We start from the raw sequence: 9,522 nt of genomic DNA on the forward strand, positions 1-9,522 counted from the left end.
ACTGTCTGCCTCTGTGTGTGTGGCTGTCTGCCTCTGTGTGTGTGAGTATGTGTGTGTGTGTGTGTGTGTGTGTGACTGTCTGCCTGTGTGTGTGACTGTCTGCCTGTGTGTGTGTGGCTGTCTGCCTGTGTATGTGTGTGTGTGTGTGTGTGTGACTGTCTGCCTGTGTGTGTGGATGTCTGTGTGTGTGTGTGTGTGTGTGTGTGTGTGGCTGTCTGCCTATGTGTGTGTGAGTACATGTGTGTGTGTGTGTGACTGTCTGTCTGTGTGTGTGACTGTCTGCCTGTGTGTGTGTGTGGCTGTCTGCCTCTGTGTGTGTGAGTACGTGTGTGTGTGTGTGTGTGTGACTGTGTGTATGTGAGTGTCTTCCTCTGTGTGTGTGGCTGTCGGCCTCTGTGTGTGTGTGTGTGGATGTCTGTGTATGTGTGGCTGTCTGCCTGTGTGTGTGATTGTCTGCCTGTGTGTGTGTGTGGGTGGGTGGGTGTGTGTGTGGCTGTCTGTCTCTGTTTGTGTGTGTGTGTGACTGTCTGCCTGTGTGTGTGGATGTCTGTGTGTGTGAGGCTGTCTGCCTCTGTGTGTGTGAGTACGTGTGTGTGTGTGTGTGTGTGTGAGACTGTCTGCCTGTGTGTGTGACTGTCTGCCTGTGTGTGTGTGTGTGTGTGTGTGTGTGTGTGTGTGTGTGTGGCTGTCTGCCTGTGTGTGTGTGTGTGTGGCTGTCTGCCTCTGTGTGTGTGTGTGTGTGTGTGTGTGACTATCTGCCTGTGTGACTGTCTGCATGTAACTGTGTGTGTGTGTGTGTGAGAGAGAGAGAGACTGTATGTGTGGCTGTATGTATGTGATGGTCTGTCTGTACCTGTGTGTGGGGGGGCGCTGCGAAGATTTTTCGCACAGGGCGCCTAAGGGCCTAAGGCCGGCCCTGACCATATGGTCTCAAAAGACAACACAGACCCAGCAAACCAATCTGGCAAACTGACTCTTAGGTCGTGGCAGCGGCGTGGGGTGCTCCGTTCTGATGCCTGTGGACGAACTCAGCAGCGCTGGCAGTTTTCCAGCTCAAGTGGTTCACGGGTCTCTCCCTAGGTGCCAGCTGGGTCAGTAAGTCCAGGGGGAGGCCGAGCAGCCCTAGCAGCATCGGTGCCTCTTGCATGCAATGGATTTTGTGCGTGGCATCGCCCTTTGCCACCAGCAGGGTGTGAGCTGGGCCCCAGCGGTACCTGAGCTGCTGTGCTCACAGGAGTGAGATCAGAGGCTGTAGGACTCTTCTCCAGGCCAGCGTTGTTCCTTAGAGGTCTGCATAGAACGTGAGGTTCACGTCTTCAAAGTGGTAAGTCGGCTGGTTCCTGGCTACTGCCAGGACTGCGGATCTGTCTCTTTGGGTCTGGAACTGGAGAACCACATCCCTTGAGGCAGTGGCCGGGGCTTTGGCAGGTTTTGGAATTCGAAATATGCCGTCCAGGGCCACCGCCTTGGCCTGCTTCGGGGTTAGCAGTGCTGTGAGGAGCCGTCGTGTGAAGTGGGGTAGTTCAGAGTCTGGCAAAGTATCGCTATCCCCCTAATCTTGAGGTGCTTCAGCCTGCGTTTGTCCTCTAGCTCGGCAGGTCGGTTTGCATATACTGATTTTTCAGCGCCTGGATCTCCTGTTGCAGCTCCTTAATTTGTGTATCTTGGGCAGTTGTAGTGTTTTCTACCGCCCCGAGTCGGCCATTGAGTCCCTGCAGGGAGTCTCGGAGCGAGGCCACATCCGGCGATATTTTGTTATGGTGGTCTGCCATTAGTTCCCTGATGGCCTCCATGCTCACCGGCGTGGGTGTTGCAGCCGGTGGTGGGGGCTGTGTTCGAGCCGGTGGCTGTTTGAGGTAAACCTAAGGGGGTTCCCCTTCTGCCTCGTCCGAGGATTCATCGTAGAAGTCAGAGCATCCACTGTGCAGGGATGCCATGTTAGAGGGAGAGGTGTTTGGGGCCTTCCGCCAGAGCTCCCCAATGTGCATGCCCGCCTTAGGTTTTTCTGGTTTCATCTTTTTCGTTTTTCACCCCATTGCTTTTGCTTCGATGTAGGGGCCACCCCGTGTTGGATTTGGCTAGTTTATGGGGATTTTTGTGGGTTATTTCTTGTTTCAAGGCCTGGAGTTCAGCGGCCATGCGACCGTTCGCGTCTGTGGTTAAGCCACGCCCCAACATTCCCCATTTTGAATACCATATGTTGTCTAATTTTACAAATGGTATGCCATGATGGGGATAATTTTCATTCCTGGGCTGCTATACAGTCTTAAAGGCAACATAGGCCCAGCAAACCAATCTGGCAAATTTCAATGTGCACACATGGAAAACGGGAAAGCCCCACATTTGAGCCCTGTAAGTTTGCAAAACCCCTTAAAACCCATACATTGGACCTTCGGAATGGGGCGCAGATCACAGAAACCCCAACCAGGTACAGCACAGCCTGATATCAGCACACTGCTACTAAAACAAACACCCGCCAAAATGGCGGCCGTACAAGGCCCTGTTCCCCCTCCAGAGCCTCAATCAGTGGAACATAGCCCTCAAGGGGTTAAACAGTCAAACCTCATACCCCAGCAGGTTACCACTGAACTTGCCACTAAACAAGACCTACAGCACATGCAAAACATGCTGCAAGAAATACAAAGCCTACTGGCTGCAGATCTGCCCACCCTCAAAACCAGCATGCAACAAATCACTGACAAAGTATTACACACAGAGGGAGAAGTAAAAGGGATCCAAAAAGAACTCACCTCGCTGCAGGAATCCCTTTCCCAAATGCAACATACTCAAAGAAACTTGGAGGTACAGATGGCAGCCCAAGAAGACAAACTCAGAAGCAACAACATCAAAATACGTGGTATCCCTGCATCAGTCTCCAGGGAAGATCTACCTCACTATGTGCGACGTCTCATGCAGTCCATACTTCCCCCCGGGGTGGCAAGGAAACTCACCTTTGCCGGAATATACCGACTACCCACTCCAACACGGGCATCCACACTCCTCGCTGGAGACGTAATACTCCGCTGCGCCCTTCCCCAAGACAGGGGACACATAATGTCGGCACTCAAGGGCAAGACGCCACTCGACTTTGAAGAGTCCCAATTGACTTTTTACCAGGACCTAACTAGAGCCACTCTCCAATGGAGAAAAACCCTCAACGACTACACCAGCCAGCTACGCTCAGTGGACATACCATACCGGTGGGGAAACCCACGCCACCTCCTGGTTACACACCAAGGACACACGTACAAAATCACTTCAGGGACTGAAGCTGCCTCGCTACTATCAAAACTGGGTATACCAACCAAGACCACCCAGATCGCTTCTCCCGCTTGGGACCCAGAGACGATCGAACCATTCGTCCCGAGGACACAGAGAATGGACACCCAGGCCACTTGACGGGATGGGGGGGAGAAGTCTCCTACCCCAACCTGCTCACAGGCTAAAAATTGTAATTTGCCGTTTACCTATGGTTTTTCTCCTTTTTCCTCTACTACTTTTTACCTTCTAATGTTAACGTTCTGTTGATTTCTCCACGACTTAAGTACCGCGACCCTAGTGACGACCTAAGAGCATGCCAGGGATGGCGCCGGCACGCTAGTGCACCAGGAGAATGTGTGCTGCACCAGGGCACACACCTTCCCCCCCCCGACAGCCCCTAGGTTAGGGCTACTACACCTCAAGAGTAGTTTAAACAGACCAAACAATAACCTCTAGACAAACTACTCCCAAGACGACCCGACCGTCACCACAGACCACTTACCAGAATCACAGATCCATTCAGGGGACATTACCTCCATATAAAACCTCGACTCCAAGCCTAACGCTGACTTGGTACAAACCACCCAATATGGAGCACCCCTTCTCTTCTAATCTAGGCCCTAGGAATGGACGCCCACAAACCAAATAGTACACCACACCTAGTATAATACCAACCCACTTCCTAGGTCTTACGACGTTTCCTAAAATATAAAAATTGTGCTAAATTACAACATATGCGCTGTAACTCTGAAACTGATATATACATGTTGATGTCCACTATTGCATGTGGTTACTTTACCCTATGTTAAACAGCACGCAAAAATAAAGAATTAAAAAAAAAAAAAAAAAAACCATACATTGGGGGCACTGTTGTACTCAGGACATGTTGCTGAACACATATTGGGGTGTTCTTTGTCAGTAACACATAACAGGAACTGAGAATCCATGCCTAAAGTACAATGTGAGAGAAGAATAACACAAAAAAATGACTACCTAAAAGTTTGACAAAGACTGATGGTAGAATTAGTGCATGGAAAGTGTTAAAATACCACCATTTGAAATACTCTAGGGTGTCTACTTTTCACAAATATATGGTTTGATGGGGGTAAATTACACTGACCGGGTTCAAAAATGCCCCAAACAGGACATGGGTGCATGATGACCAGCTGGGAAAATTCCATGTTGGAAAACTGGAATGCACACCTTCCAAATAAGGCCTTTTAGCCCCCAGAGAACCCGAAACACCTATACATGGGGGGTATCACTATACTCAGGATATGTAGCTGAACACATGTTGGGGTGTTCTTTGGCAGTAACCCTTAAAGTCTCCTTACATGTATTCTTAAATTGCTACGTGTGTCAAAAAAATCACCAATTATTATTTTTCATTTTTTTTATTTGCCATATTTGGTACAATGGTTGCATGAAAATTGTGAAAATACCCCAAGTTTAATACCTTAGGTTGTCTTCTTTTAAAAAATATATACATGTGAAGGGTTATATAGGGATTCCTGATATATAGGGATTCCTGATGTGAAGGGTTATATAGGGAACCAATGTTGGTTCCGCATTGTGGCGGAACCAACCTCGCCACTGTCAAATTTCGAAAAAGTGCTTTTTTTCAATTTTTCCATCATATTTTATGGTTTTTTATAGTAAATTATATGATATGAAGAAAATAATAGTATCTTTAGAATGACCATTTAATGTCGTGAAAATTGGTATATAATATGTTTGGGTACAATATATGAGTAAGACGAAAATTACAGCTAAACACAAACACCGCAGAAATGTAAAAGGAGCCCTGGTCCTTAACGGTAAGAAAATTGAAAAATGGTCTGGTTACTAAGGGGTTAAATTAGAGGGGCAAAGGTTTAAAAATAATATCAGGAAGTATTACTTTACTGAGAGGGTAGTGGATGCAGCTGAAGTGGTAGAGGTTAATACAGTGAGGGAGTTTAAGCATGCGTGGGATAGGCATAAGTCTATCCTAGATATAGGAGACTAATGAAAGTATTTGGAAAATTAGGCAAACTAGATATCCCGAATGGCTCTTAATTGAGTTTCTGTGCTTGGGGAGCGGTAAAAATGCAAAATCTAAAGCCTCCTGTCATGTGGTTAAATTGTTGATTATTCTAACTTTCGTGAAGGCCTTCTTTTGTCCACTGCTCGTACCTGTACTGCTAATTCGTACTTGCAGGACTTATCAAGGGTGAATCCATTCCTTAAAAAACAGCCTGCCTACCCCATCAGACTCTCCCTAAGTTTTCAATAATTTAAGAAGTTTCTTAAAACACATCTCTTCGGGGCGTGGCCGAACTGCCGAGCACAGCAGTCGCAGAAACCTTGAGCTCCGTGCATCAAATGGCGAAAAACCGAATAAAATCCCAAAAAAACTACCCACGGACCCCCAAACAACGAAGTCGGAGATCCCCCTACTGTACAGCTCGATGGGGAAGGACCTCACAATCACATGGCCGGGTTAGCTGGCTGCTGCATTGCCAGCAGGGGGACTGCCTGTAATGACAGTTAGTCCCCCTGCTGGCTGGAAATCAAATAAATGAAATTAAAATCAGTGTAAAAAAAAAATTATATACTTAGATCATATATATATATATGATGTAATTATATATATACACATATACATACACACACATACACTGTCTAGGTGTATTTTACTATTAATATATATATAATTATATATATATATTAATATCAAATTACACGTAGACTGAAATTGATTAAATATATATATAAGTATTGTTATATATATATATTTATATATAATATAAAAATATGTTAATATGTTAAAAAATAAAATTAAAAAATTAAAAATAAGTAATTAAAAATATATAGATCTGTGTTATTTCGTTCTAACTGTATTGTGATATTAATATATATATATTTATATCGAAATACACGTAGAACTAAATAATATATATCTATATACATAAATATATATATGTATATATCACTATATATATACCTATATATAAATAAAATTATTTAAAAAAAATTATATATATATATATATATATATACACATATATATATACACATATGTATATATATATATATATATATATATATATATATATTATACATATATATTTATGTAATATTTTTTACATAATTAGGTATTTTAATTAATTACAATTAGCGGGACCTGCCTGACAACCCATGCCGAAAGTATAGGGAATTTAATTTGCTAGCACTATATTTAACCTTATAACTTTCCAAGACACCATAAAACCTGTACATGGGGGGTACTGTTTTACTCGGGAGACTTCTCTGAACACAAATATTAGTGTTTCAAAACAGTATAATGTATTACAATGATGATATCGCCAGTAAAAGTGACGTTGTTTGCATTTTTCACGCACAAACAGAACTTACACGGACGATATTATTGCTGTGATACTTTTTACTGTTTTGAAACACAAATATTTGTGTTCTGCAAAGTCTCCCGAGTACAACAGTACCCCTCATGTATAGGTTTTATGGTGTTTCAAAAGTTACAGCGTCAAATATAGGTCAAGGTATTGCAAATGGGGTATGTCCAGTCTTTTTTAGTAGCCACTTAGTCACAAACACTGGCCAAAATTGTAGTTTTTTGCATTTTTCACACACAAACAAATACTAACGCTAACTTTGGCCAGTGTTTGGGACCAAATGGCTACTAAAAATGACTGGACATACCCCATTTGCAATACCTTGGGTTGTCTACTATTGCAAATGGTATGCCATTATGGGTGTAAATTTTATTCCTGGGCTACTATACAGTCTCAAAGGCAACGTAACCAATCTGGCGAATTTCAATTTCAAATGTAACATGCTATATTTGACCCTGTAACTTCCCAAAACACCATAAAACCTGTACATAGGGGGTACTTTTTTACATGTGAGACGTTGCTGAATACAAATATGTGTATTTTATTGCAGTAAAAGCAAACAGTATTATGACATTGGCAGTTAAAATGTCATGTAGAACTAAAAAAATTAAATAAATTCTTATTTTCTCCCATTTTTTCATATTAAATTATGTTACATAGCTAAATATTTGATATTAAATGAAAGCCCTGTTTCCCCTGAATAAAATGATATATAATAAGGGTGGGTGCATTTAATATGAAAGAGGTGAATTACGGTTGGACAGACATGTAGCGCAAATGCCAGGTTTTGTTTACGTTTTGTTTTGTTCACAACGTGTACATTTGGCTCAGTCCTTAAGGGGTTAACATGGACATTTGTCATGGTTTGTTATTGTTGATGGTTCCTGGTTTTTCGGTGACTCAGGTTGAGTACTGAAAAGGTTGATTATTGGTTGGAAGTTACATCTTTGTTCCGTTACCTGGATTCTACCACTACTAAGAAAGAGGTAGTGCTACAGGGGCTTAGCCCTTCCATTAGCTTTTATTTTCTCTGATTCGTTGTTGTACTTTACTATTCTTTTGCTGCTGTGGGGGTTCAATAAAGAAGGTATGCAGAATATTCTCCTCCTGTCATTATTAAAATTAAAATTATTTCTTCACAAAAGCTAGTATATTCTATAATTGACTCGAGGTGCATTTGCACGGCACTCCATCTGCTGGTGCAAAAAGTAGTTTTGGAAATCTGCACTGGAGTAGAGCAGCCTGCAGCAGCTACTGCAGTTCCTGCCCTTGACCTTCACTTAGCCAGTCCGGTCCTTTCTGTACCCCTGGGAACCACCCACACTACTAGATATACACAGAGCTGCAGAATAAACCTTCCACTCATACAAATTACAAATATTCTACACACAAACACACACACAGTCCACACAAACACAACACCACTGACAATCCACATACACGCACACAACCCAACAAGCAGTCTCTCACATGCAATACCAGAAGCAGCCCCACACATACACACATCACCAAACACACAATGCGACATATCATCCACACACAAATCCATAAACAGCCCCCATACACAGCACACATTCATAGGTATCATACACAATACAACAAACTGTTAATGAACTTATACAATATAACAGTCAACATACACACAAATACAACGCTACAAAGTAATTTCAACACCCATAACTAACACAAGCAGAATACGGCAACATACACACCTCAATTTAAAGAAATAGGACCGGCACGCCAAGGGGCTTCAACATCTTTTTTTGGCACAGTACTACTAAAAGGTTGCCTACCCATGATATAGGCAATGCTGAACTAAGAATTCTGGCTTCCTGATTCTGGCTTTTGTTTCTGCAGTTATAGGCACTCGCGCTTGTACAGGTGGAAGCAGGGTAGTTTCTGCACCAAATACTTTGTAACAAAGCTGCTATGGTGCCTGGAGTAATGCTTTAAACTTCAAAGTCCAAGCATATACAAATCTGCAAACATTTAGCTTAAAAAACTGTAATCCCTCCTTGCAATAACTTCTCTTTAAGTTTCAAAAACAAATTTCCTACACATACGCGGCACTTCCATAGCAAGGACTAATAAATTAATCTATTTTGTGGTATTTATCTCAAGACACCTTCATTGTATAACAAATATAAGTACTGTGTGCGAATATAGCGAATTTTATTTTCTTTCCTTTTTTTTTATATTTTCTTCATACTTATTGTGTTTTGCAGTACAAATAAGGTATTATTAGAAAATATCCCTTAAAACCAATATTTAGTGTGTATGTGTGCTCTTTATGAGAAGGCATGCAATAACAGAGCACACAGATTAGCAAAAGTGCCAAAACAGCCTCATCAAGCAGTGGAATATTGGACACCCAAGTAACTAGGGGGTTAATTACATGTTTTCGCAAATGAATTAGAAGCAAAATAAAAAGAAAGGATAGACTGAAACCCATAGATTTTAAAATAAAAATACCTTCAATAATGCTTTATATGTGCATAGCGCTGTTATGTACATGTAAATTAGTAATAGCTCTGACATTTCATAATAAGCAGATTACAAGTGAAAGTGAATTATCTGCTGTCTCTCTCTCTGTGCTTCACAGGACAGGACAGACAAGAATAATAGTTTGCATAGTGAGCTCCTAAAATTCTCAATGTACATGTGTTGCTCTGTGAGATTCAGATGGGGAGGTAGTGCACTATTTGCTACCTGGGGACATAATCACTCTCATTTTCCACAGACCCATCTTCTCCATGTGAGTGGCTTCTTCAAAGATTATTTGAATCAAATGATTTACAAGAAGCAATGGTTTCTTCAAAGATTATTTGGATACAATGATTGTGCAATAAGCAATGGCAGCAGGTAACTT

The sequence above is a fragment of the Pelobates fuscus genome, chromosome 3 (assembly GCF_036172605.1).
Source record: "Pelobates fuscus isolate aPelFus1 chromosome 3, aPelFus1.pri, whole genome shotgun sequence".
Classification (NCBI taxonomy): domain Eukaryota; kingdom Metazoa; phylum Chordata; class Amphibia; order Anura; family Pelobatidae; genus Pelobates; species Pelobates fuscus.